Source organism: Somniosus microcephalus, chromosome 29, assembly GCF_052327205.1.
Source record: "Somniosus microcephalus isolate GS21.2 chromosome 29, FLI_Smic_1.0, whole genome shotgun sequence".
Lineage (NCBI taxonomy): Eukaryota > Metazoa > Chordata > Chondrichthyes > Squaliformes > Somniosidae > Somniosus > Somniosus microcephalus.
The window spans coordinates 42,723,853-42,746,550 of record NC_141015.1 but is presented as its reverse complement, the minus strand read 5'-3'; the positions used below and the strand labels follow the sequence as shown (position 1 = coordinate 42,746,550).

General features: G+C 47.7%; 2 long non-coding RNA genes across 2 annotated transcripts in view; one reads left to right on the top strand and one right to left on the bottom strand.

Moving 5' to 3' along the window:
• Positions 1-17,009, top strand: part of LOC147098692 (uncharacterized) — a 93,726-nt gene extending 76,717 nt beyond the window's left edge. The window contains exon 3 of the long non-coding RNA XR_015074216.1: positions 16,672-17,009. This is a non-coding gene — a long non-coding RNA (uncharacterized LOC147098692). The remainder of the gene's footprint in view (positions 1-16,671) is intronic.
• Positions 1-22,698, bottom strand: part of LOC147098691 (uncharacterized) — a 170,244-nt gene that overhangs the window by 73,056 nt on the left and 74,490 nt on the right. The window lies entirely within an intron of this gene.

Genomic DNA, 22,698 nt, shown 5'->3' with positions numbered 1-22,698 from the left:
TTTACAGCCTTCCAGACTCAACATAGAGTTCAACAATTTCAGATCATAAATTCGGCCCCTATTTTATATTATATATATATAATCTGAAATTGTTGCACTCTATGTTGAGTCTAGAAGGCTGTAAAGTGCCTAATCGAAAGATGAGGTGCTGTTCCTCAAGCTTACGCTGAGCTCGAGGCCGAGGACGGTGAGGTCCGAGTGGGAATGGAGCGGTGAATTAAAATGAAAGGCGACCGGAAGCTCGGGGTCCCCCTTACTGACTGAACGGAGGTGTTCCGCAAAGCAGTCACCCAATCTGCATTTGGTCTCCCCAATGTAGAGGAGACCGCATCGTGAGCAGCGAATACAGTATACTAGATTGTGAGAAGTACAAGTAAATCGCTGTTTCACCTGGAAGGGGTGTTTGGGGCCCTGGACAGTGGGAAGGGGGTAGGTATAAGGGCAGGTGTTGCATCTCCTGCGCTTGCAAGGGAAGGTGCCGGACGAAGGGGAAGGGGTGTTGGGGGCGATAGCGGAGTGAACAAGGGTGTTGCGGAGGGAGCGGTCCCTACGGAATGCTGAAAGGGGAGGTAAAGGGAAGATGCGTTTGGTGGTGGGATCACGCTGGAGGTGGCGGAGGATGATCCGCTGAATGTGGAGGCTGGTGGGGTGAAAGGTGAGAATGGAGTTGCCTGGATTTTGTGGGCCGGATGGCATGCGCTTATGGGCTGTATTAGGCCTTCAAGTTGTAGTTTTAGCAGTTTTAAAAGGGCAACTTTTATTGAAAGGATTTAGATGAGGACGTTGTCAAGAGAATCCCCTTGATTGACATCATCCCAGTGAGTCCACTCCAGTTTTGTGCAATAAATTGGGGGTTCTACAGGTTTCCACAGAAAGTGGCATTTCAAAAAGAAAATGAAAGACCTTGTGGTGATCAATCAGTAATTACTCCCCAGAATAACTTACCAGTGGACCAATCATATCCTTTAAAGGATCACTAGCAAATCCATAATGCTATTTTCAACAAAACACAGAAGCCTAGAAATTCGGTTGTTTGCGCCAGCGGTTAGCGCCTAAAGAGACCGAGAATTGGGGCGTAACCTAATGTTGGGGCGGGCGCAATGAAGATAGTGACAACTCCCATATTGACTATACATTTAACGCCTGCGCTAAGTGTTTGCGCGCGCCCACGAGCGCAAGCAGATCATGACATCATTTCATTGTGCAACGCCTTTTAGGGGCGCCTGAGCGGATATTGGGTGGCGCCCTGAGCCTTTACGCCTAGCGCTATTAGTGACAGTTCGAAGGAGCGTCAGCAGGCCCTTCTTGGAGTCGGGGGGCGCTATTTAAAGGGGACAGCTCTAGTACAGAAGCTTCAGCCACTTGGCCTGTTCATTGCGATCATTGCTGGAGAGAGTTGGTGAGCTACTGTGGAGCAGAGTTTTTGGAATTTAGCATTAAAGTACTTGGGACCCTCAAACCTGTCCGGAGCAGTTGGAGCACTAGACCTTACAGCCTTTTGACCAACTGGCATCGGAATGGGAGATGCTTTGGAGGGCGACGGCCTCATGGCCGAACACTATGAAGGGGCAGAGAGACGGCGGGAGAGAGGGCCGGGATTGGCCAGAAGGAGGAGGGGCAATGGAGGTTGGCCAATCTGAGGGTATGCTGCGAGGGTCTTTAGGCAGCAGGTGTCATACCTTGACATGTCGGAGGAGCAGTGTGTGCGAAGGCTCCGATTCGGGATGGACGTTGTTACTGAGCTGTGCCACCTGCTTGCTGAGGATCTGCAGCCGCGTCTATGGTGCATGACCTCTCTGTCGGTGGCCGCTAAACTGACTGTTGGCCTCAATTTTTATGGCAATGGATCCTTTCAGTGAGCCATTGGGGACATTGCGAATATCTCTCAGGTTGCAATCCACTGCTGCATCCGGCAAGTTGCAGCTGCCCTTTATAGGTGAAGGCGTCAATTCATCACCTTCCCTCTGACCCTGGAAAAGCAGGCGGAGGAGGAGGAGGAGGAGGAGCATGCGGACGAGGAGGAGGAGGAAGATGGAAGGGCTCCTGAAAGTGGAAGGGCCATCCGTCACAGGCTCATGAGGACTCGTATCGAGGCCCCTCTGGCGGAATGATGAGTGTCTTAACTGCTGCGCACTTTGGATGTTTGAAAGCCTCTGAAGGCCAGCATCACTGTAATTAGTCACGTACACCATAGCACATTTAAACTTCTCTTTATTGTCACAAAAGTCTTTCATTACAGCAAAACAACGTCATGTCAACAGAAACCATAACTAACAAAATAACAGTTAACTCTTCGGCAAAGCCGCCAAACTAAACAAACTATTTCCAACAATTCCAACAGGTGAGGGTCTCCTTGATTTTGGCCAAAGAAATGTCTCAGCACCTCCCTCTACTACTGGCCCCTTGATGGAGAACGACTTCTCTTTCGCGCTCGGCCCCTTCCCTCCCTGCTGCTCCTACGTAATTGAACCCCAGTGACGGGGTGAAGGCTGGGGGACACCTGCTGACTGTCTGGAAGCGCAGAAGCCCCTGAGGGACGGCCTGGCCGACCTCTGGGCTTGGAGGGTGCGGACGCAGGATGCTTGATCCGAGCATGGCTGGAAGCAGTGTGCACTGCAGGTGGTGGCAGCTGCACTGCAGACGTGCCAGCGCTGGCATGTGGAATGGTCACCTGCCGAGAGAGGACACCTGCACCATTGTCGGACGACACACTGGCTCTCTGAGGGGACCGGCTCGGCTCATCCGCCACAATCGCATGCTCCACTGATTCCTGGCCTTGTATGGGACTGGAAGGGCCCGGGGTGATCCTAGCTGATGCAGATAGGGTGGCTGCAGTGAGAGTTCGCGTTGCCTCAATCTCGGTGTGGACGAGGCCGGCAAGTGACTGCATGGCAGCAGTGAGGACCTGTGAGCCAGGTGCCAGTGCTTCGGAGAAGCCCTGGATAGTTCTTTCCATTGCTTCGGACAAGGCCGGTGCTGACCGCTCCACTGCCTCGGACAAGCCCTGGACAGACCTTTCCAGGGATTGTCCGAAGCCCTGAACAGTCCTTTCCATAGCGGCCTCGAAGCCCTGGACAGTCCTCTCCATTGTTGGCCCAAAGCCCTCGACAGACCTCTCCATTGTTGCCCCGAAGCCCTGGAGAGTCCTGTCCATTGTTGCCCCGAAGCCCTGGAGAGTCCTGTCCATTGTTGCCCCGAAGCCCTGGAGAGTCCTCTCCATTGTTGCCCCGAAGTCCAACACACTCTTTGCCAGTGTATCTATTGACTGAGGCATCCTCCCCACTGCAGCCATCAGCTCAGTGTGCCTGAGCCGGGCCTGGGTGCTCATTTCAGCCAGGCGACGCACCTCCTCTGCACTCTGTGCAGCAGTCATCACTACCTGCCTTGCCCTCCGGGGAGACGGTGGCCGAACTTGCCTACCCCCCTTGCGTTGCTGCATGCCACTTGGTCCGGCAACTGCCTGATCCTCAGAGCCCCCCCCACCACTCCCCTCCAGGGAACTACTATCCCCAGTCTGTACATGTGTATGCTCCCCTGAGATTGGAACGGATGGTCCGGCTTTCTCCTGATCCTCGCCTCCGGAGGCACTGGCACTGGCAGCTTCAGGGCGTGGAGCCCCAGTTGGTGATGCATCATCTGAAAGCAGGGAGGTGGAAGAGTGGCTTTAGCAAAAGGACAGGTTGGCGGAAAGGCATGGCAGATTGCGGCACACTGAGGAAGCATGCTGGCGGGGGGACCAAGTGGAAGGAGACAGCTGCAAAAGGTGAGAGCCTTACCCTCGCTGTCGAGAATGGGGTTGGCAGCTGCAGTGGTAACAGGACCAGACAGACGTCCTCCAAGAATCTGGTGCACTCTCTCCTTGAGATCCGTGAGAGTGACCACTTGTGGAGGTCCGCCACCGGTTCGACGCTGCTCCTTTCGCATCGTCGCCAGCTTGGACTGCAGGGGAAAGAAGGGGAAGTTCTGTAACATGATGCCTTGAGAGATCATCTCATGCCCCCCATGGTGCAAGAGCCCTTACATGATGCCTTGAGAGATCATCCCATGCCCCCCATGGTGCAAGAGCCCTTACATGATGCCTTGAGAGATCATCTCATGCCCCCCATGGTGCAAGAGCCCTTACATGATGCCTTGAGAGATCATCTCATGCCCCCCATGGTGCAAGGGCCCTTACATGTGGCCTTGAGTGAAATGTCCATGTGTGTGCCCAGAAAGGGCCATGGGTGCTTGCTGACAGATGGCCATTGGAGCATCATGGCAACAGGGTCCTCGAAGTTAGGTGCAGATGGAGGGAATCAGAAGTTTGCATAACCAACACTCACTCTAACGACCTGAGTGAGGTCGTTGAATTTCTTCCTGCACTGAACAGGGGTCCTGGTCGCCATGCTGTTGGAGTTGACCCTCTGAGAAACCTCCCTCCAAGATCGCCGGTAAGCCTTTTGATTCGGCCTCTTGCCATTGTCAGGATACAGAACATCTCGATGGCGCTCAACTGCAGACACCAAGTGGTCCAGAGCCTCAGTGCTGAAGCGCTCTGCTCTCTGTCTCACCTTCTCCATCCTCACCAAGTTTCTTGCGCCAGAGAAGGGCGAGCGCCAATTCTGAGGCCTACAGGGCGTTGAGTGTAGCAGCTCAGGCTGACTGACCCACCCCTTTAAGAGCCAGCCGGCACCTGGAAGTCTCGTGGTTTCCGGTAATTGAGATCACCTGCGCTGCGCCCGTCCGCGCCAATATTGGGTAGCGCCTGAACTTTTGTGCCTTAGGAGCCCCGTGCAACGTCTGAGTTCGCGCCTCAATCCCCTTTGGGGGTGATGCAACCCAATATCTCGTCAGGCAGCGATAAGTTTAGTCTGGCTATAAACTTTGCGCAGCGCCAGTTCTAACGCCTCAAGCGGGGCTATACCTAATTTCTAGGCCTCAGAATATCTATTTCACAGCAGCACATTGGAGCAGAAGTGTACTGCAGCAAAGAGTGGTGGGACACAGGCTCACTCCCCATATCTCCTTATCTCAGCCAGGTTTTGGGGAAGGATGAAGGTAAGAGGTGATTTATGAAATAGAGTCCAAGCTCTTCCACATAGGTGGGTAAGAAAAATTCAAAGCAGTTATCTGCCAGTGAAGCTTTTTGTACCCAATTTACGTCCATCGCTGAGGGACCCTGTAATCAGGTACTTGACCTGTAGTCAGGTTAGACCAGGGAATGGAGAGAAAATGACAATTAAACAGAAAGAAAAATTTCCAGAATTAATCGGCTTTGTTTTCCCTACTTTCTTTAAATTTTCCATCTTCTAAAACTAAAGTATTGCAGATCTGTACCATTTCATATCAGTTTCCAAATGATCTTCCAACATTGCTCACAGCTTTGAATAGCATTTTTTGATGTAAAGCAGCAAGATGTCCTGGCAGTTCTCACAACTGACACCACCAAAACAAACAGATTGACTGATCATTCATCTCATTGCTGTTTGTGGCTGCTGCTGGTTTTTTAGATAACAATCAATGCATTTCAAATTCATTGTATATGACGTGCTTTGGGACATTTCTGTGATACGATAGATGCAATATAAATGCAAGTCTTTCTTTTATCTTCATAAAAAATAGGGGTAACACTTTTTTCTTTTTGACGAGCACTTGGACAAGTATGAACTGATCAAAGAGAGTCAGCATGGATTTGTGAAGGGTAGGCCATGTCTGACTGATCTATTGAATTTTTTGAGTAGATCACTTGAATGGTGGATAGGGGAGTCTCTATGGATGTTGTCTATTTGGAATTTCAGAGGCATTTGATAAGGTTCCACACGAGAGATTATCAAAAATGAAAGCACACGGAATTGGAGGTAATCTTGTGACATGGGTTGGTAGTTGGTTGGGAGGCAGGAAACAGAGAGTAGGGATAAAGGGAACGTTTTCTGATTGGCAGGATGTGATACAGTAAGTTGTATTCCCCAGGGATCTGTACTGGGGCCTCAGCTTTTCACTGTATGTATTAATGACTTGGATAAAGGAATAGAGAGCTGTATATGCTAGATTGTAGCTAACAAGAAGTTAGGAGGCACAGTAAGTTGTAAAAGCAAAATACTGCGGATGCTGGAAATCTGAAATAAAAACAGAAAATGCTGGAAATACTCAGCAGGTCAGGCAGCATCTGTAGAGAGAGAAACAGAGTTAACGTTTTAGGTCGATGATCCTTCGTCAGAACTGGAAAAAGTTGGAGATGTAACAGGTTTTTAAGCAAGTGTTGGGGCGGGGGGGGTGGGGGCGGGGAGGAAAGAACAAAAGGGAAGGTCTGTGATAGGATGGAGAGATTAAGGCCTAGAAATTCGGTGGGCTGCGCCACCAGTTAGCGCCTAAAGAGGGCACTCAGTGGCTTTAGCGCCACTGGCCACGCCTCCCGCAATATTTAGCTGGGGCGCTAATGGCGGCGTTAGCCTGTTGCACTGCGCCGCCACCGATGACGTCATCGGTGTGCACAGCGCCCCGCTACCGCCCCGATCGCGATATTTGGTAGCGCCCGCCTCTGTAGCGCCGTTCGCAAATCGCGCCCGATTCACGGGGCCTACCTGTGGCGGGAGTGGCGCAAATTAAGGTGGAGGTGCGGGGCGGCCGTATTTTTCGGCGGCCGCCTGCCAGCACCTCCGTCCCCGGCCTCCTGATCTTCCCCCGCGGCAGTGCCGGCTGTTTTCCGAGAGCCCGGCACTTCTCCTCGGTGCCGGGCTCTTTTGCCGGCACTCGCGATCTCTGATCGTGCTGGTGCAGGCCCCGCCCCCTTAAGAATGGGAGGAAGGCCTGCAGTACTGCAGCGTGCCGTGCCGCAGCATGTGGCGCTGCGGCACCTTGCGTTGCGATATTCAGTTTCAGCGCCCTAAGAGGGACGCGGAGCGCCTCGGGCAGCGCCCCGTGTCCCTCTTGGGGCGCACAAGCTGAATTTCTGGCGGTCGCAACTGCTCCGATTGCAGCGGTAATTCCGGTGCCCAGGCGAGCTGGGCGCCCCGTTTGCGGCTCCACCGAATTTCTCCCCCTAAGAGACAAAAGGGATGATGGTGCAAGGCAAAAGGAGATGGTAAGAGTCAAGTCATTGTGATGTGTGTTCCTAAACAAATTAGAAAAGGTTTTCCACACTAAAAACGGTGCCCTTTTTTAAAAATACCCTCACTGAAATTTCCACCACACAAGCTTTTGCAAACTTGATGGTTTTATTTTTATGTATATATGGACTAAACAAAGTCTATTATTTATTTTTTGGCGACAACTATTTCTATGGAAGTGTAATGTTATTGTTATCATGATGGGCTGAGATCACCCCCTCCCCATCCTAAAAATAACATTTGTAAATCATAAAAGGAAACAGCTCAAATAAAGATGATTGTTTTGCTGTACATGGTGAAAATGTCCAGTCTTTAATTGGTCATTGGTAATGCTTTGGTCAAGTTAACACTGGGGCCTTTTGAGCCAAAGATGACAAACATCAATTTAAACAAATTTTGGACTTCACGTTCGAAAGTACAAAAGCAAAACATTGCTTAAAACAATTAAACATTTAGATTTATTAACAAAAGGAAAAAAAACAGAACGGAAAGCCACCCTAGCCAAAATGTAGTAAATTAACAAAATAAATGGAGTTTAACACAAATATTTTTTAAATCTTCCACAAAAAGCAGACTAAGTGGCAGTGAACTTAGAACAATGTCCTTTCACCTTAGGGATCTGTGTGTCCCCGATTACTGGATTTAGTTTCTTCCATTAAACAACTGTCAGGGTCTTCAAGTGAAAGGAGGCTGAGCAGCCTTGGCCTAGCTCATACTGTACAGAGCGCACAAATTGCCCATGACTTCACTATGGCACTGAATTAGTTCTCTCGCAGTGACCGACGTGGATAGATAGGATGTGAAGGCCCTTGAGAGGGTGCAGAGGAGATTTACCAGAATGGTTCCGGGGATGGAGGATCTTAGCTACAATGACAGGTTGGAGAAGCTGGATTTGTTTTCATTAGAGCAAAGGAGGTTGAGGGGGTGATTTGATAGAGGTGTACAAGATTATGACGGGTTTGGATAGGCTAGACGGGAAAGGCTGTTCCCACTAGCTGATGGTACAAGGACTAGGGGACACAGATTTAAGGTTTTGGGCAAGAGATACGGGGGGGACGTGAGGAAAAACTTTTTTACGCAGCGAGTGGTGAGGACCTGGAACTCGCTGCCGACGGAAGTGGTGGAAGCGGACACATTCAATGTTTTTAAGGGGAGACTGGATAGGCACTTGAGGGAAATAAAGCTGCAGGGCTACGGGGATAGAGCGGGGGAATGGGACCGACTGGATAACTCTGCAGAGAACCACACAGACTTGATGGGCCGATGGGCCAAATGGCCTCCTTCTGTGTCATTATGACTCTATGGGCTAGATTTTCCCAGTCCTGAGGAGGCGGGTTTGGAGGTGGGACTGCTGAGAAAAATTGGAAGCGGGTCTCAACCCCGCTCCCAACCCGCCTCCAAACCATCTTCCCGGGAGGTGGGTCCCTGATTCGCGCAGGGACCCGTCTCCTAGCGGCGGGAAGGGGATTAGAGCCAATTAACTGCCTGTCAACAGGTAGTTAACAGGCAGTTAAGAGGCTTTTCCCCATTTTCAGCCTGCTGATGTGGCCTTCCCGATGTCAAGGAACCCCGCCAGGGTCAGTGAGGCAAGCTGTGGGTCTGCTGCAGTGTAAGTGTGCCCTCAATGCTGTCAAACATTGATAATTCATCTGTCAAAAAATTATGGGGCCTGTCACTTTGACAAAACCAGCAGATGAAGCGTCATGCACTGACGTCATCTGACACCGGCTTTCCCTTAATTGGCCGGCAAGCCCGCACGGTGGGCTTAACAAGGCCAATCAGGGGAAAATAGCGCCAGGTCGTCAGGTGTCGCTGGGGGCGGGACTAGAACCCGGAAACCAGCAGTCCCGCCCCCAACACGCCTCCTCAGGTAAGATCCCAGCCTATGGCTCTATAGTGCAGGGAATGGAATGGTGACATTCGAGCAACATTTGAGTTGAGGCGACATTGTCGGGGTTGGCGGGGGCAGTGTAGATGAAATTCTACCATTTATCTAATCTGTTTCATACCTGACCGGAAAGTGCTTGGTGCTGACAGTGAGGAGGAGACTCCCAGTATGGGCATGATATCAGCAACGCACCATGGTGCCTGTCTTATGGGACAGTTGGGAGCTTTGAACCACTTAAGGATCTTTGACTGCCGGTTAGGCCTCTCAACGATCAGAGCATGCACCACTTATTTCACTTTCAAAGTTGCAATCGCAATGGGTTCCTACAACAGGCAAGAAGACCTTAATCTGCCTAATTTAGCAGTCTCCCGCCTGGTTTGGGCAGGAGGGCTAGACACTCATTTGTCTGCCTGAATCAACTTTCACGCAGGCCTGTTTAATTATGCAAATCGGGGTCCTATTGCCGATTTGAGGGAAATAGGCAGGGCATATTTGGACATTCAACTCCAGTTACCCGTTTTTCAGGCAAGAAACGGGTGGCCAGCAATTCAAGGTCTTCCCCTGAGTGTAGTCTTTTGTTTTGCAACACTAAACATTGTTACCTTGGAGAACATACAAATTTACCAAAAATATTCACATGATTCTCAATGTTCCCGCTAATTTTGTTTTTGGGTGCGCAGCCCCTTTAATGGGCCACGCGGCTCATTCAAAGCTTTGCGCGTGTGCGAAATTTCACATTTAAAAAGCCAATCCCAGACTGCGTGGGACCAGCAGACAGCTGCGCGGCTGTGCAGCTTAGAGGGAACGTTGATGATCCTTACTTTAAATTGAAAGAGAAAACCCAAGCTCATTCGACACAAAAAAATGCCTGCTTGTATGCAATGTTCACTTTTATCTGAAACAAACATCACAGAGGTGCCTAATGGTGCATTCTCCAATAGAACGAGAATCAATTTAAATAACCCTGAGCTGCCGGGATGCAAGCTCTACTTTGGCAAAATACTTACTTGCCTACAGATATGGCCCCTTATTGCTGCATTAAGTGCTCTGCAAATGTAAGGTTTTGCCACTGCAAATGGCTTATCTGGTAAAGGTGGGCATGTACTGGCAATGGTGGGGAATAGGACTAAGTGGGTAGTTTTTTCAGAGAACCAGCACAGGTTTGATGGGCCAAATGCTCTCCTTCTGTGCTGTAAAGTACAATGATTCTACTACAATAAACACTTAACGATGGGCACATTTCAACTTGCATATCCCCCAAGTGGGTGCCTAATTATTTATGAAGAGGAGGGATATCTTTACAACAGATGCTTATTCCCCAAGGGCAAAGTATGCAGTCTGGCCAACAATGAACACAAGGGAGGAAGAGAGACAAAAAACACACGTGGGATAATTTTACTAGTTCATGTCCCAGATGGGTTTTTGTCCTCTGGAGCACATACCGGAAGTTCAGGCCCATGGTCCTAGAATTTTGCATTCATTAAAATTAAGAGACATAAAATCCTGGTCAGTGTGGGGCATAATTCTTGCTGCGTGGTCCTGGCAAGCAAAATAAATGTTGGCAGCACAAACTCATAAAATTACCATTAGTAAGTCGGTTATGTTGCAAAATGTTGTGATTACTGTTTCTCCTAATCATACAGTTATATACTTCATAGATGAAAGACTCACCTTTGAATGTCTGGATGATGGCTACACACCATAAGTAATTAGCTTCCACAATTTGACGGTTGTATTTATCAACACTGCCACAAGAAGAGCAGAGGAAGACAGTAATTAACTGTTGCCATATACCACCGAACATCTAATATGGGCATAAAGAGCAAACATCCTCATTCTTCCCTTGCTTGAGATTAAGAGTGATTCTTTTTTTTATTATTCATTTATGGGATGTGGGCATCGCTAGCAAGGCCAGCATTTATTGCCCGTCCCTAATTGCCCTTGAGAATGTGGTGGTGAGCCGCCTTCTTGAACCACTGCAGTCCGTGTGGTGAAGGTACTCCCACAGTGCTGTTAAGTAAGGAGTTCCAGGATTTTGACCCAGCGACAATGAAGGATCGGTGATTTATTTCCAAGCCAGGATGGTGTGTGACTTGGAGGGGAACTTGCAGGTGGTGGTGTTCCCATGCGCCTGCTGCCCTTTGTCCTTCTAGTTTGGGATGTGCTGCCGAAGAAGCCTTGGTGAGTTGCTGCAGTGCATCTTGTAGATGGTACACACTGCAGCCACGGTACGCCGGTGCTGGAGGGAGTGAATGTTTAAGGTGGTGGATGGGGTGCCGATCAAGCGGGCTGCTTTGTCCTGGATGGTGTCGAGCTTTGTGAGTGTTGTTGGAGCTGCACTCATCCAGGCAAGAGGAGAATATTCCATCACACTCCTTACTTGTGCCTTGTAGATGGTGGAAAGGCTTTGGGGAGTCAGGAGGTGAGACACTCGCCGCAGAATACCCAGCCTCTGACCTGCTCTTGTTGCCACAGTATTTATATGGCTGGTCCAGTTAAATTTCTGGTCAATGGTGACACCCGGAATGTTAATGATGGGGGATTCGGCGATGGTAATGCCGATGAAGGGGCGGTGGTTAGACTCAATGGGCCTGAATTTGCGGTCAGAGGCTTCCCGCGGGGAAATGCCTCCGAACCGCAAATAAAATCCACACCTACCTTCTGTCTCGGGATCCACGGTGTCTCGCGCTCCTGGGCCTCTGCACGTAGACATATGTCGATGCGGTTTGCAAGCACCCCTGGGATCATGTGGGCTGGCCCAACCAATGAAAGAAGGGGAATCCCCATTCATGCTTATGCACGCAAAAACCCAGAACGTTTGGGGCCCTTACTAGTGAGTACGCACCCGTAGGCACCGGAAAATACAGGCCTATGTATTCATAATGTTTCATTTTTACCTTCCATCCTATATTACTGTTTAATGATTTTAAAGAATACTATATCTAATCAGATTTATAGTAACAAAGGCAGAAGGTGAAAGAAAGGATGATTTTATGTAAAATTAGGGAAAAGCCTACTAAATATGTGGTTTAAGAACTATTATCATTTGTTTAAATATGTGGTTAAAGAACTATTATCACTTGGCGACATCATCCGAAAACATAGCGTCAGTTTCCACATGTACGCTGACAATACCCAGCTCTACCTCACTACCTCTTCTCTCGACCCCTCCACGGTCTCTAAATTGTCAAATTGCTTGTCCGACATACAGTTCTGGATGAGCAAAACTTTTCTCTAATATTGGGAAGACCGAAGCCATTGTTTTCGGTCCCTGCCACAAACTCCGTTCCCTAGCCACTGACTCCATTCCTCTCCCTAACATCTATCTGAGGCTGAATCACACTGTTCGCAACCTTGGTGTCATATTTGACCCTGAAATGAGCTTCTGACCACATATTCGGAGCATAACAAAGACCGCCTACTTCTACCTCTAACATCGCCCACCTCCGCCCTTGCCTCAGCTCATCCACTGCTGAAACCCTCATCAGGCATGCCTTTGTTACCTCTAGACTTGACTATTCCATCGCACTCCTGGTTGGCCTCCCACATTCCACCCTACGTAAACTTGAGGTCATCCTAAACTCGGCTGCCCGTGTCCTAACTCGCACCAAGGCCCGTTCACCCATCACCCCTGTGCTCACTGACCTACATTGGCTCCCGGTTAAGCAACACCTCGATTTCAAAATTCTCATCCTTTGTTTTCAAACCCCTCCATAGCCTCGCCCCTCCCTATCTCTGTAATCTCCTTCAGCCCCACAGCCCCCCTGAGATATCTGCGCTCCTCTAATTCTGCTCTCTTGAGCATCCCTGATTATAATCACTCAACCTTTGGTGGCCGTGCCTTCTGTTGCCTGGGCCCTAAGCTCTGGAATTCCCTGCCTAAACCTCTCCGCCTCGCTACCTCTCTTTCCTCCTTTAAGACGCTCCTTAAAACCTCCCTCTTTGACCAAGCTTTTGGTCACCTGCCCTAATTTATCCTTATGTGGCTCAGTGTCAATTTTTTTGTGTCTTAAAATACTCCTGTGAAGCACCTTGGGACGTTTTACTACGTTAAAGGCACTATATAAGTACAAATTGTTGTTGTTGTTGTTTGTGGAAATAAAGTCTAGCTTTTTACAGAATGCAACAAACATCCCTTTTTAAAAACACTAACAAACTTATTTGTGCCTCAGACCGCATCACTTTTTAAGCACCTGACTGTGTACGCCACTGGGAGAGAAGAGACTCTGAGGCTCAGATAGGCTCATTCCCAACAGAGCCTGTGCCTTCAGTCAAGCGTTGGAGTTGGTAATTCACCGTTAGCTTGGTGATTGTTCAGCTGTTGACCTAAAGATCAAGGGGCAAAAGCAAAAACAACACTTTACAGATGGTCCTGTCTGTCAACAAACGGGGAATATCGGAAAAGTACTGATTCAGAGGGCGTGTGCACCAGCCAGCATAATACTCCAAGGGACAGGTACATACTGTGTCCATATTGAAAAGAAAAAGGAATGTAAACCAGCTAACATCACACATTACGGTAGTCCAACCACTGCTTCGATAACAAAATCATTGAAAGTACTTAGTTGACTACTGGAGTTCATTGAAACATGCCAGGGGCAGAACAAGTTATAGACAGTACACACTCCCATCGCAAGACTTCACCGAACAGGAGTTTACAAGTCTAAGAGCAAACATTTAGAAAAGTACTTATCGACGGCCCCATAGAAAACTCACAATGTCAATTGGAGGTCTTGAAACAAGCCCATACTGGGGTAAAGTAATTATCTAATGTCATCTAATTTTTCATAAAACTTGACATACATGGCAAATATGGGAACAGTCATGTTCAGTAACAATACATATTTCATTACGATAACATATGTACATTCACAGACAGCATTGAACTCAAGTTTATGAAATCATGGAAATGTCTTCATCCAACCATTAAATCAAATTATTTACTCGTCATCTTGGTTATAGATTATTTCTTAGGATTAGATACAATAGCCTGGAAATTATGCTGTATATTAGCGCAATCGAGTGGAAACTCCCAGCCTGTCTTTTTTTCGGTGCAATTCAGCCGAAATCGGTGTAACTGGTGCAAAAGATCGTGGAATTTTAACATTTCAGCACAACTCGAGTTGCCGCGATTTTTGTGTTAGTTTTGCTGGAAGCAGGCCCCGCCCACACCCCCAGGGTGAATTAATCACCATTAGGAGTTTCCACTAATTGCACTCGTTTGCCGGCCTTCAGGGAAGCTTTAAAAATTAAACTGGTTCTTTTTGGCGCAAGGACACTAAAAGGTACGTTTTAAATATTAAATTATGTTTCAATTTACTAAGAAACTAACCAATGTACCCCAATATAACTAGAAAATAGTTTTATATATTTTTTAAAAAGTGAATTTCAGTAATTTAAAATTGGATTACTCCGAGGTGGTGGATTGACAATGTGATTAAAAATGCTTTTTTGTGATAAACCTATTTTCAGCTGTTTTAATCAAACTTCACCAAGTTATCACTTTTAAGTATATGAAGGAACATTTTTTCAAGCAAAATTAAAAATAAAAATGGTTTTAAAATGCTGCCCGGTTGCGCTGGTTCATGGCAGATTTTGCACTCAGTGATATGCAAATGAATCTGAGCAGAAACTTGGGGGGAAAACCAATTTTCAAAATGGGCCCAATTTGCGCCAGAATCGGCAATTGCACCCAAAGTGGATACTCTACCCCTCAGTGTTTCTATCAAATACTTCTGTGTTTTAAAAAATATTTTAACATTTAAAATAAATTGCTTAATGTCTTCATTAAAATTTCACAACGCAGGGGACCATTTGGCCCTACGCACCTGTGCCTACTCACTGAAAGAGCTATCCACTTAGTCCCATTCCCCTACCCTTTCCCAATGACCTTTTAATTTTTTTTAAGTGGCAGTTTCATCCAAAGCAAACATCTGTTAATGAAATGATACAAACTCCTGCTAAATTGTAGGTTTGTGTGCTCCAGGTCAGCCTGCTGCCTATTGTCGAGACAGCCCAGGCAGTCTCTAGTGGTGGTGTCTTTCTGATACAACAGGCAATTATATACGTTGACAGGTGACATCATCCCATCACACTGCTCATTTTGCTACCAGACTCAGAATAGTTGGCAGAAGCCTTTTAGGAGTCATATATTATCGGTAAAGCAGCAATTTTTCAGTTTCCCATAAATCAATATCTATTTCATGCAGTACTCCATGATGCTGAGATCCTTTTTAAAGGGGGCCGCTGAAATGTTGTTTCCTGGTGTTGTCAGTTCTGTTTGGGGCCATCCTAAAACATCTGCAGTTTGATACACGGTCAAATATGACCGGGGGCCCGCTGGATTCAACATCATGAGAACTGTTTAACTTAAGTGGAGTGAGGATAAAGATCCATAAAAGGACTGAATATTTTAAAAAGTGTTTTCCCCTCTTTGTATTCCCTTCCATCCTCTGCAGAAACAAATAAATGAATATTGTAGAGGGTCTCCCCCCACCTCCAGCAAAAAAAACCACTATCTAATTCCAGTGTAGCAAGCAAAGAGACCATAGCAGGAAACCACACCGTAGCTTTCCTAACCTCAACAGCAGGTCATGGAATGTCCCATCCACAACAATAAATTTACAGCCTTCTCACACATTCATAACCGCTAGAAATTGTGACATATGTGTGTGCATTTGTGGGATTTTGCACCATCATTCTGTGGATTCGGGTAAATTCACGAGGCTATACTGCAGGCACAAGGCATCACTGCGTGGGACCACAGACTGCAGAATCGGGCATGAGGGTTAGTAAGCCCAACTCTCCCCATCGAGTGAGGCTTACTGCCTGCATCTTAAAAGGTTTTAATTGCAGTAGTTGTGTGCACCATCCCCTAAGGCAGCAATTTTCAAGTTCTTCTTGGAACTCCCCCCGCATATAAAAAAATCGACAAATTCCCTGGAACCTTCTCTTCAGAACGTCTGAAAGGCAGTATCAGCTACCCAAAGAAAAGCCACAACAATTTTAACCCCTGGGCCTCATAGCCAAGCCAACAGTGCGCCAGTGCATGGGCATGAAGTGGATGGGAAGGAGCCGTCAGCCTCATGGGAATCCGGTACTCAGGTATCTGAGGGAAAGGGGCTTCCAGGAGGGTCTCGTGGAAGGAGTCTGGGAAAGGGGAAGCTGCAACATTCTTTGTGGGGCTCACAGGAGCAGTCCTGCTCCTCCTGTCTCCACAAAAGGAGCCTCTTCATGTCCTGATCTTGTTCTGACTAATTTCAACCTGGCAGGAAAGCTGCAGCAGCTTCCCCATTCAAGCCAGAGTTAAAATGCCATGGGGGGGGGGGTTCTGATTGACGTCATTGGACCCCAAGTAGCATATTTAAAGGAAGGACCCTGCTTGCTTCAGGTGGGTGTCTTTTCCACCTGCTCAGAAGAACAGGTTAAAATGGAACATGGCAGGTTCCAGGTGGCTTTCCGGCAGGTAAGTAACCTGGGGAATTTTAAGCATTCACCTACCCAGTTTTGCCAGGTAGGTAGGGTTAAAGTCTGGTAGCATCAAGGACTTGGGGTCTGCAGACCTCAGCTTGAAAATCTATCCCAAGGAAGGTTAATAACTCAGTCCCTCACTTGTCCAGTAACTAATTTTTTACCCTTTATTTTTTCTATTTAAGTCTGTTATATTGATCTGCTTCTGTTGTTCTCCCATTGCATTAGCTCATCATTACTGCCACCCACCAAACTTCCTCCTTCAGTCCAGGAGAGATGCTGATGGAACAATAAAAAGTAAAGATACATTTGCACGCATTCACTTGTTGTGAGGATTATATCTGCACGAATGTTTCTATCTTCTGTGTTAACTAACAGAGAATATAGGATGGTGTGGCAGAGCCACTAAGGGACTCGGATCAACTGTATATAATTCCCTTTAACAATGTGTTAGCTACAGCCTGAATCCGTGATGACGCCATGACGCCGGCCACGGGACCGCCCAAGCAGTCCTCGTGGAGCCTCTGAACTGACTAGACCTGTATTCGTAGTTCTCGTGCTTTTGTTTGTTAAACTCAGTTAGTTTTATATTAAACATCTTTTGATTGATCGCCTGAGTCGACCTCAGTCTTTTGATAGGAATTAGACATTCCTACAATGGCAAAGCATAATATCCTTCAACTGGAAGAATGTGCAAAGTGACTTCTTGCACTAATGAACTCTTATCTAAAGCATTCCCTAAAAAGTACCCTGCTGATTGAGTATTTCAGCATCAGCTATGGCTCAGTGGGTAGCACTCTTGCCTCTGAGTCAGAAGGTCATGGGTTCAAGTTCCACTCCAAGGACTTGGGCACATAAATCCAGGCAGACGCTCCCAGTGCAGTACTGAGGAAATGCTACACTGTCGGAGGTGCCATCTTTTGGATGAGACGTTCAACCAAGGCCCCATCTGTTCTCTCAGGTGAACGTAAATGATCCCATGGCATTATTTCGAAGAAGAGCAGGGGGATTATCCCTGGTGTCCTGGCCAATATTTATCCCTCAATCAACATAACAAAAACAGATTATATGGTCATTATCACAATTGGCTGCCATGTTTCCTACATTACAACAGTGACTACACTCCAAAAGTACTTCATTGGCTGTAAAGCGCTTGGAGACGTCCGGTGGTCGTGAAAGGCGCTGTAGAAATGCAAGTCTTTCTTTATTTAAGTACATAAAACAGCTAGCTGAGAGATGCATCACTGAACAATAGGAGGGCAATGAAGGGTGCTGACAACATTCGACCAGACACTTGTCATACCTCAGTGCAAACAACAATAATCGCACTTAAATTGCCCCATTTAATATGGAAATGTGCATCATTTGGGGAATTGGACATTGAGCAGGAGTTGGAAGAAGAGTTAGGGATGGGGAAGAAGAGTTAGGGGAGGTGAAGAGTTAAGTGTTTAAGCAGGCTTTTTGAAGATATGGAGAATGTAGGAAGGCAGAGGAATTGAGAGAGAGACTTAGGGCTCGATTTTTCTGAAGGAGACAGGTTGATGGCAGGCCCGCTGCTTGGCGTCTTCTGGACCCGCTCCCGGTTGTTGCTGCCCCGCAGATGAGATTTTAGTTTGATTGCCCTTGTTACGGCCGACGTGCGGGTCCCCCAGGCAATTGCTTGCAGAGTGTCAGATTCTCACCTCTGATGACGTGTTGTTTCACTAAAGATTTAAAGGGGCCAAGTACCCTTTGCAGAAGCATTAGCTTTTTTCTGTTAAAAGTGCTGGCTGCTGCAGGAATGGCATCCCCAAAAACTAAGGCTGCACCCAGGTTCAATGAGGGCTCCCTCCATGCTCTTGTGGAGGGAGTTAGAGGATGTCAGGAGTTCCTCTTCCCTGGAAATGGAAAGAGAAGGCCTCCTCAGCAAACCAAGGCAGCTTGACTGTAAGTTGCTGAGGTGGCGAGTTCGAGGTCTGTGTGCAGATGGTCATGGGTTCAGTGTCGAAAAAGGTTTAATGATCTGCTGAGATCACCTAAAGTGTGGCCTCTGTGTTCTGGGAAATGGAAGTTCAAGAGTGAGGGCTCAGGGAGAATTCCATTTAGAATGTTGATGGTGACACTGAGCGCAAACCACCGTTTATTGGGCAGATGATGCCTGGGGTTTTGAGAATGTCAGACTTATATTCATCTCCATGTGCCAGCCACCTGTAGTTGAAGCGTAAGCTTACGCGAATCTGGCATGGACGAGTGCATCCCTTACCTGACGGTCAGCAATGTGGTCACCTGCTGCTGGATTGACCACATCCGGCCCCACAAGGCGATGCTCCCCATCCTCCTCCTCATCCTCCTCCTCTTCTGAGGAGGCTGTGTGCTGAGCCACTTGTTCGTCCGGCAGCACTAAGACGCGCTGCTGTGCGATGTTGTGCAGGGCACAGCAGATCACAACGATTCTGGACACCCTGGCTGGTGCATACTGCAAGGCTCCACCAGATCTGTCTAGGCATCAGAAGCGCATTTTGAGCAAGCTGAGGATTTGCTCGATGATGCTTCTGGTGGATATGTGACTCACATTGTACCGCTCCTCAGCATCGTTTGATGGCCTCCTCATTGGTGTCATAAGCCACTTTTTCAGGGGGTAGCCCTTGTTGCCAAGAAGCCATTTGGAAAGTTGAGTTGGCGGATGGAAGAGCTGAGGCACAGTAGGCTGGCGCAGGATGAAGGAGTCATGGCAACTGCCAGGGTACTTTGTGCAAACATGCATGATGAGCTTCCTGTGGTTACACACCAGCTGGACGTTGATGGAGTGGAATCCCTTGCGGTTGACAAATACAGCTGGGTTGTGATAGGGGGCACTCTGTGTGCAGTCTATGATGCCCTGCACCATTGGCAAGCCTGCCATATTGGCAAAGCCAACTGCACGCGCAGTCACACTTGGGCCATCCGTGGAGAAGTGGATGTAATTGTGCATCTTTGCAAAGAGGGCATCGGTGACCTGTGTGATGCAGGTGTGTGCAGCCGGCTGGGAGAAGCTGCTGATGTCTGCAGCTGATCCCTGGAAGGAGTCTGAAGCAAAGAAGTTGAGTGCGGTAGTGACTTTGACAGCCACTGGTAAGGAGTGTCCACACGCTCCTCGGGGCTCCAGGTGTTGGTGCAGTATTGCTCAGATGTCAACGACTACTTCTCTCGAAAGTCTCAGCCTCCTTTGGCACTGCTGCTCACTCATGCTGAGGAAGCTGATCCTCTGCCTTTAAACCCTGTGCTGGGGATATCTCCTGCGGCGAGGTGCAGCCCTGTGCTGAGGCCCTCTGCCCTCTGCATCATCAGGTAGGTGAGGAGGAGGTTGGCGCTCCTGGTGCTGGTGTTGTATCTGGTTGTGGTGCTGCCGTGGCTGCTCTTCCTCCAAATCCGACGACCAGGATGTTTCCCATCCCGTTGCTATAGATTTCAGTTGAGGCAAGAAGCTTGCAAGCGCACACTAAAAGTGGCCTGAAATTATTCCAATCAGGTAACACTGCAGATGGGTGTCAGCTTGAACAGTCATAAGGTCAGTAGATTTGCAAAATCTTATCCCAAACCTCCAACAACAAAGTTGTTGCATTTGAATGTCAGCCACGTTACAGGAGTGCTTTTAATGTGCTGCACCAATGACAACAAATCATGTCATTGAGAAACTCGTCTTCTTGCAGCTGGCGTTTTTCTGACAAGAAGGGAAACAGGAGCCGGAAGCACGAAAATGGGAAACCACTATAAAAATGGGACTAGCAAGGCAGTCAACAGGCTGTTAATTGCCTTAACTACCTGTCCCACCGGTTCAAAGAATCATAGAAGGTTACAGCACGGAAGGAGGCCATTTCGGCCCATTGTGTCCGTGCCGGCCAACAAAGAGCTATCCAGCCTAATCCCACTTCCCAGCTCTTGGTCATTGCCCTGCAGGTTGCAGCATCCCAAGTGCACATCCAAGTACTTTTTAATAGTGGTTAGGTTTCTGCCTCTACCATCCTTTCAGGCAGTGAGTTCCAGACCCCCACAACCCTCTGGGTGAAGAAATTTCCCCTCAAATCCCCTCTAAACCTTCCACCAATTACTTTAAATCTGTGCCCCCTGGTTTTTGACCCCTCTGCTAAGGGAAATAGGTCAATTTCTATGTTTCTATCCACTTTATCTAGGCCCTTCATAATTTTATACACCTCAATAAGGTCTCCCCTCAGCCTCCTCTGTTCCAAGGAAAACAGACCCAGCCTATCCAGTCTTTCCTCATAGCTAAGATTCTCTACTTCAAGCAACATCCTTGTAAATCTCCTCTGTACCCTCTCTAGTGCAATCACATCCTTGCTGTAATGTGGTGACCAGAACTGCACGCAGTACTCTAGCTGAGGCCTAACTAGTGTTTTATACAGTTGAAGCATAACCCCCCTGCTCTTGTATTCTATGCCCCGGCTAATAAAGGCAAGCATTCCGTATGCCTTCTTAACCACCTTATCTACCTGGCCTGCTACCTTCAGGGATCTGTGGACATGCACTCCCAGGTCCCTTTGTTCCTCTATACTACTCAGTGTCATACCATTTAATGTCTATTCCATTTCCTTGTTAGCCCTCCCCAAATGCATTACCTCACACTTCTCCGGCTTGAATTCCATTTGCCACTGTTCTGCCCACCTGACCAATTTATTGATATCTTCCTGCAGTCTACAGCTTCCTTCTTCAGTATCAACCACACAGCCGATTTTAGTATCATCTGCAAACTTCTTAATCATACCCCTTATATTCAAGTCTTCCCGTCGGGTCAGTTTGGGAGTGGCTGACCCAACACTCACGAAAATCACGTGGGGGCGGGATGGAGGCGGGTTGGCAGTCTGAAGCCATTTTTTCCAATTTTTGCTGCCGACCCGCCTCCTCGTGGCTATTAAAATCAAGCCCTTAATGCGAATGATGGCTCATGGCACTATTTCCTAGGCCCACCAGGGCGGCAGAGAAGTGCTACAAAGAAATACACATGAAGGCACGGATACGAATTCAGAAATACATGTCTTGCAGTATGCGCCCAGCATCGTCTTGTGAATTGTGGTAGCGTGCTGTGTGTTTCACAACTTTGCAATCAGGAAAGGTCTGATGGTCGATGTCCCAGAGGATGCCAGGGAGTCTGTGGACGATGCTGCTGATACTGAAGACCCAGCCCATCAAGAACAGGAAGCAGGTGCAGTGGCATCAGCTGCTGAACAGCTAAGATACAGACTCATTTGACATACCTTCACAGGAGAATAAAGCACTCTAATTTGGAAGTCTTCACTTATCATAGATCTGCCTCCTCTCTCCAACCGCTCTATGGTACATGTAAAATCCTTGCTCCTCACAAATAGCCATCGCATCCTAATCCTAAGCCTCAACATCAGCACGTTCTCCATTGTTATACAAGAGAACCAAACACTAAGCAATCCTTACATCACATATTCCACTGGTTTATTACAACTATTTAAAAAAAGAAACATTGGAGGTGAATTTGCATCGGGATTCTGCCACTCATCCTCTGTAACTTCAACAGAAGAGCTGTGGAAGAGCCTGGGAAAATGGTGCAAACTCCGTATCCAGCCCCTGATTGCGGGACTCCCACACCGGGATTTCTGATGGCCTCAGCCTCGACCAATTTCAGCGAGCACGTGTCCTGCTGTGCCACATGATACACTGCTACATCCCACGGGGACCAAGGACTTTCCAGACCTGTGCCTCTACAAACAATACCAAGGATCCTATTTGCCTTTTTATGCCTTATTTACTGACACGGTCACTTTGTGGTCTGGATGTCTCACCAGAGCGGAGCTGCAATATTTGAAAAGATAAATCCTCATGAAAAATATATTTTTTTAAGAAGGATAACTGTCAAATAAAAATGATGCATTTGTACAGGGAACTTCTAAGGAAGCGGGGACCCATGCTAAATTAGATGCACAAATCCTTAATTTTCCCTCTGTGCACGGCATAAGTTCAAAACTGCATGCACTTTTTATATTTTGAATACTGTGGGGCATATCAACCATTTTAGTCTGCACATGGAATAAATCAATTGTTGGCTGTGCACAAACAGTAAACATCCATTCCTCTCTTGATCCGTTTGTCAGAAGTTTTTTTTAAGCAAGTCATGTTCCCCACAGTCATTCCACAGGGCACCTCATTGCAAGAACAAGTTCCTGATGGCGATATACTAAAGTACACATGAAACAGTACTGGTGGTGGGAACATGCACTCCTGTCCCTGTACAAGCAACACTTGCATACAAAT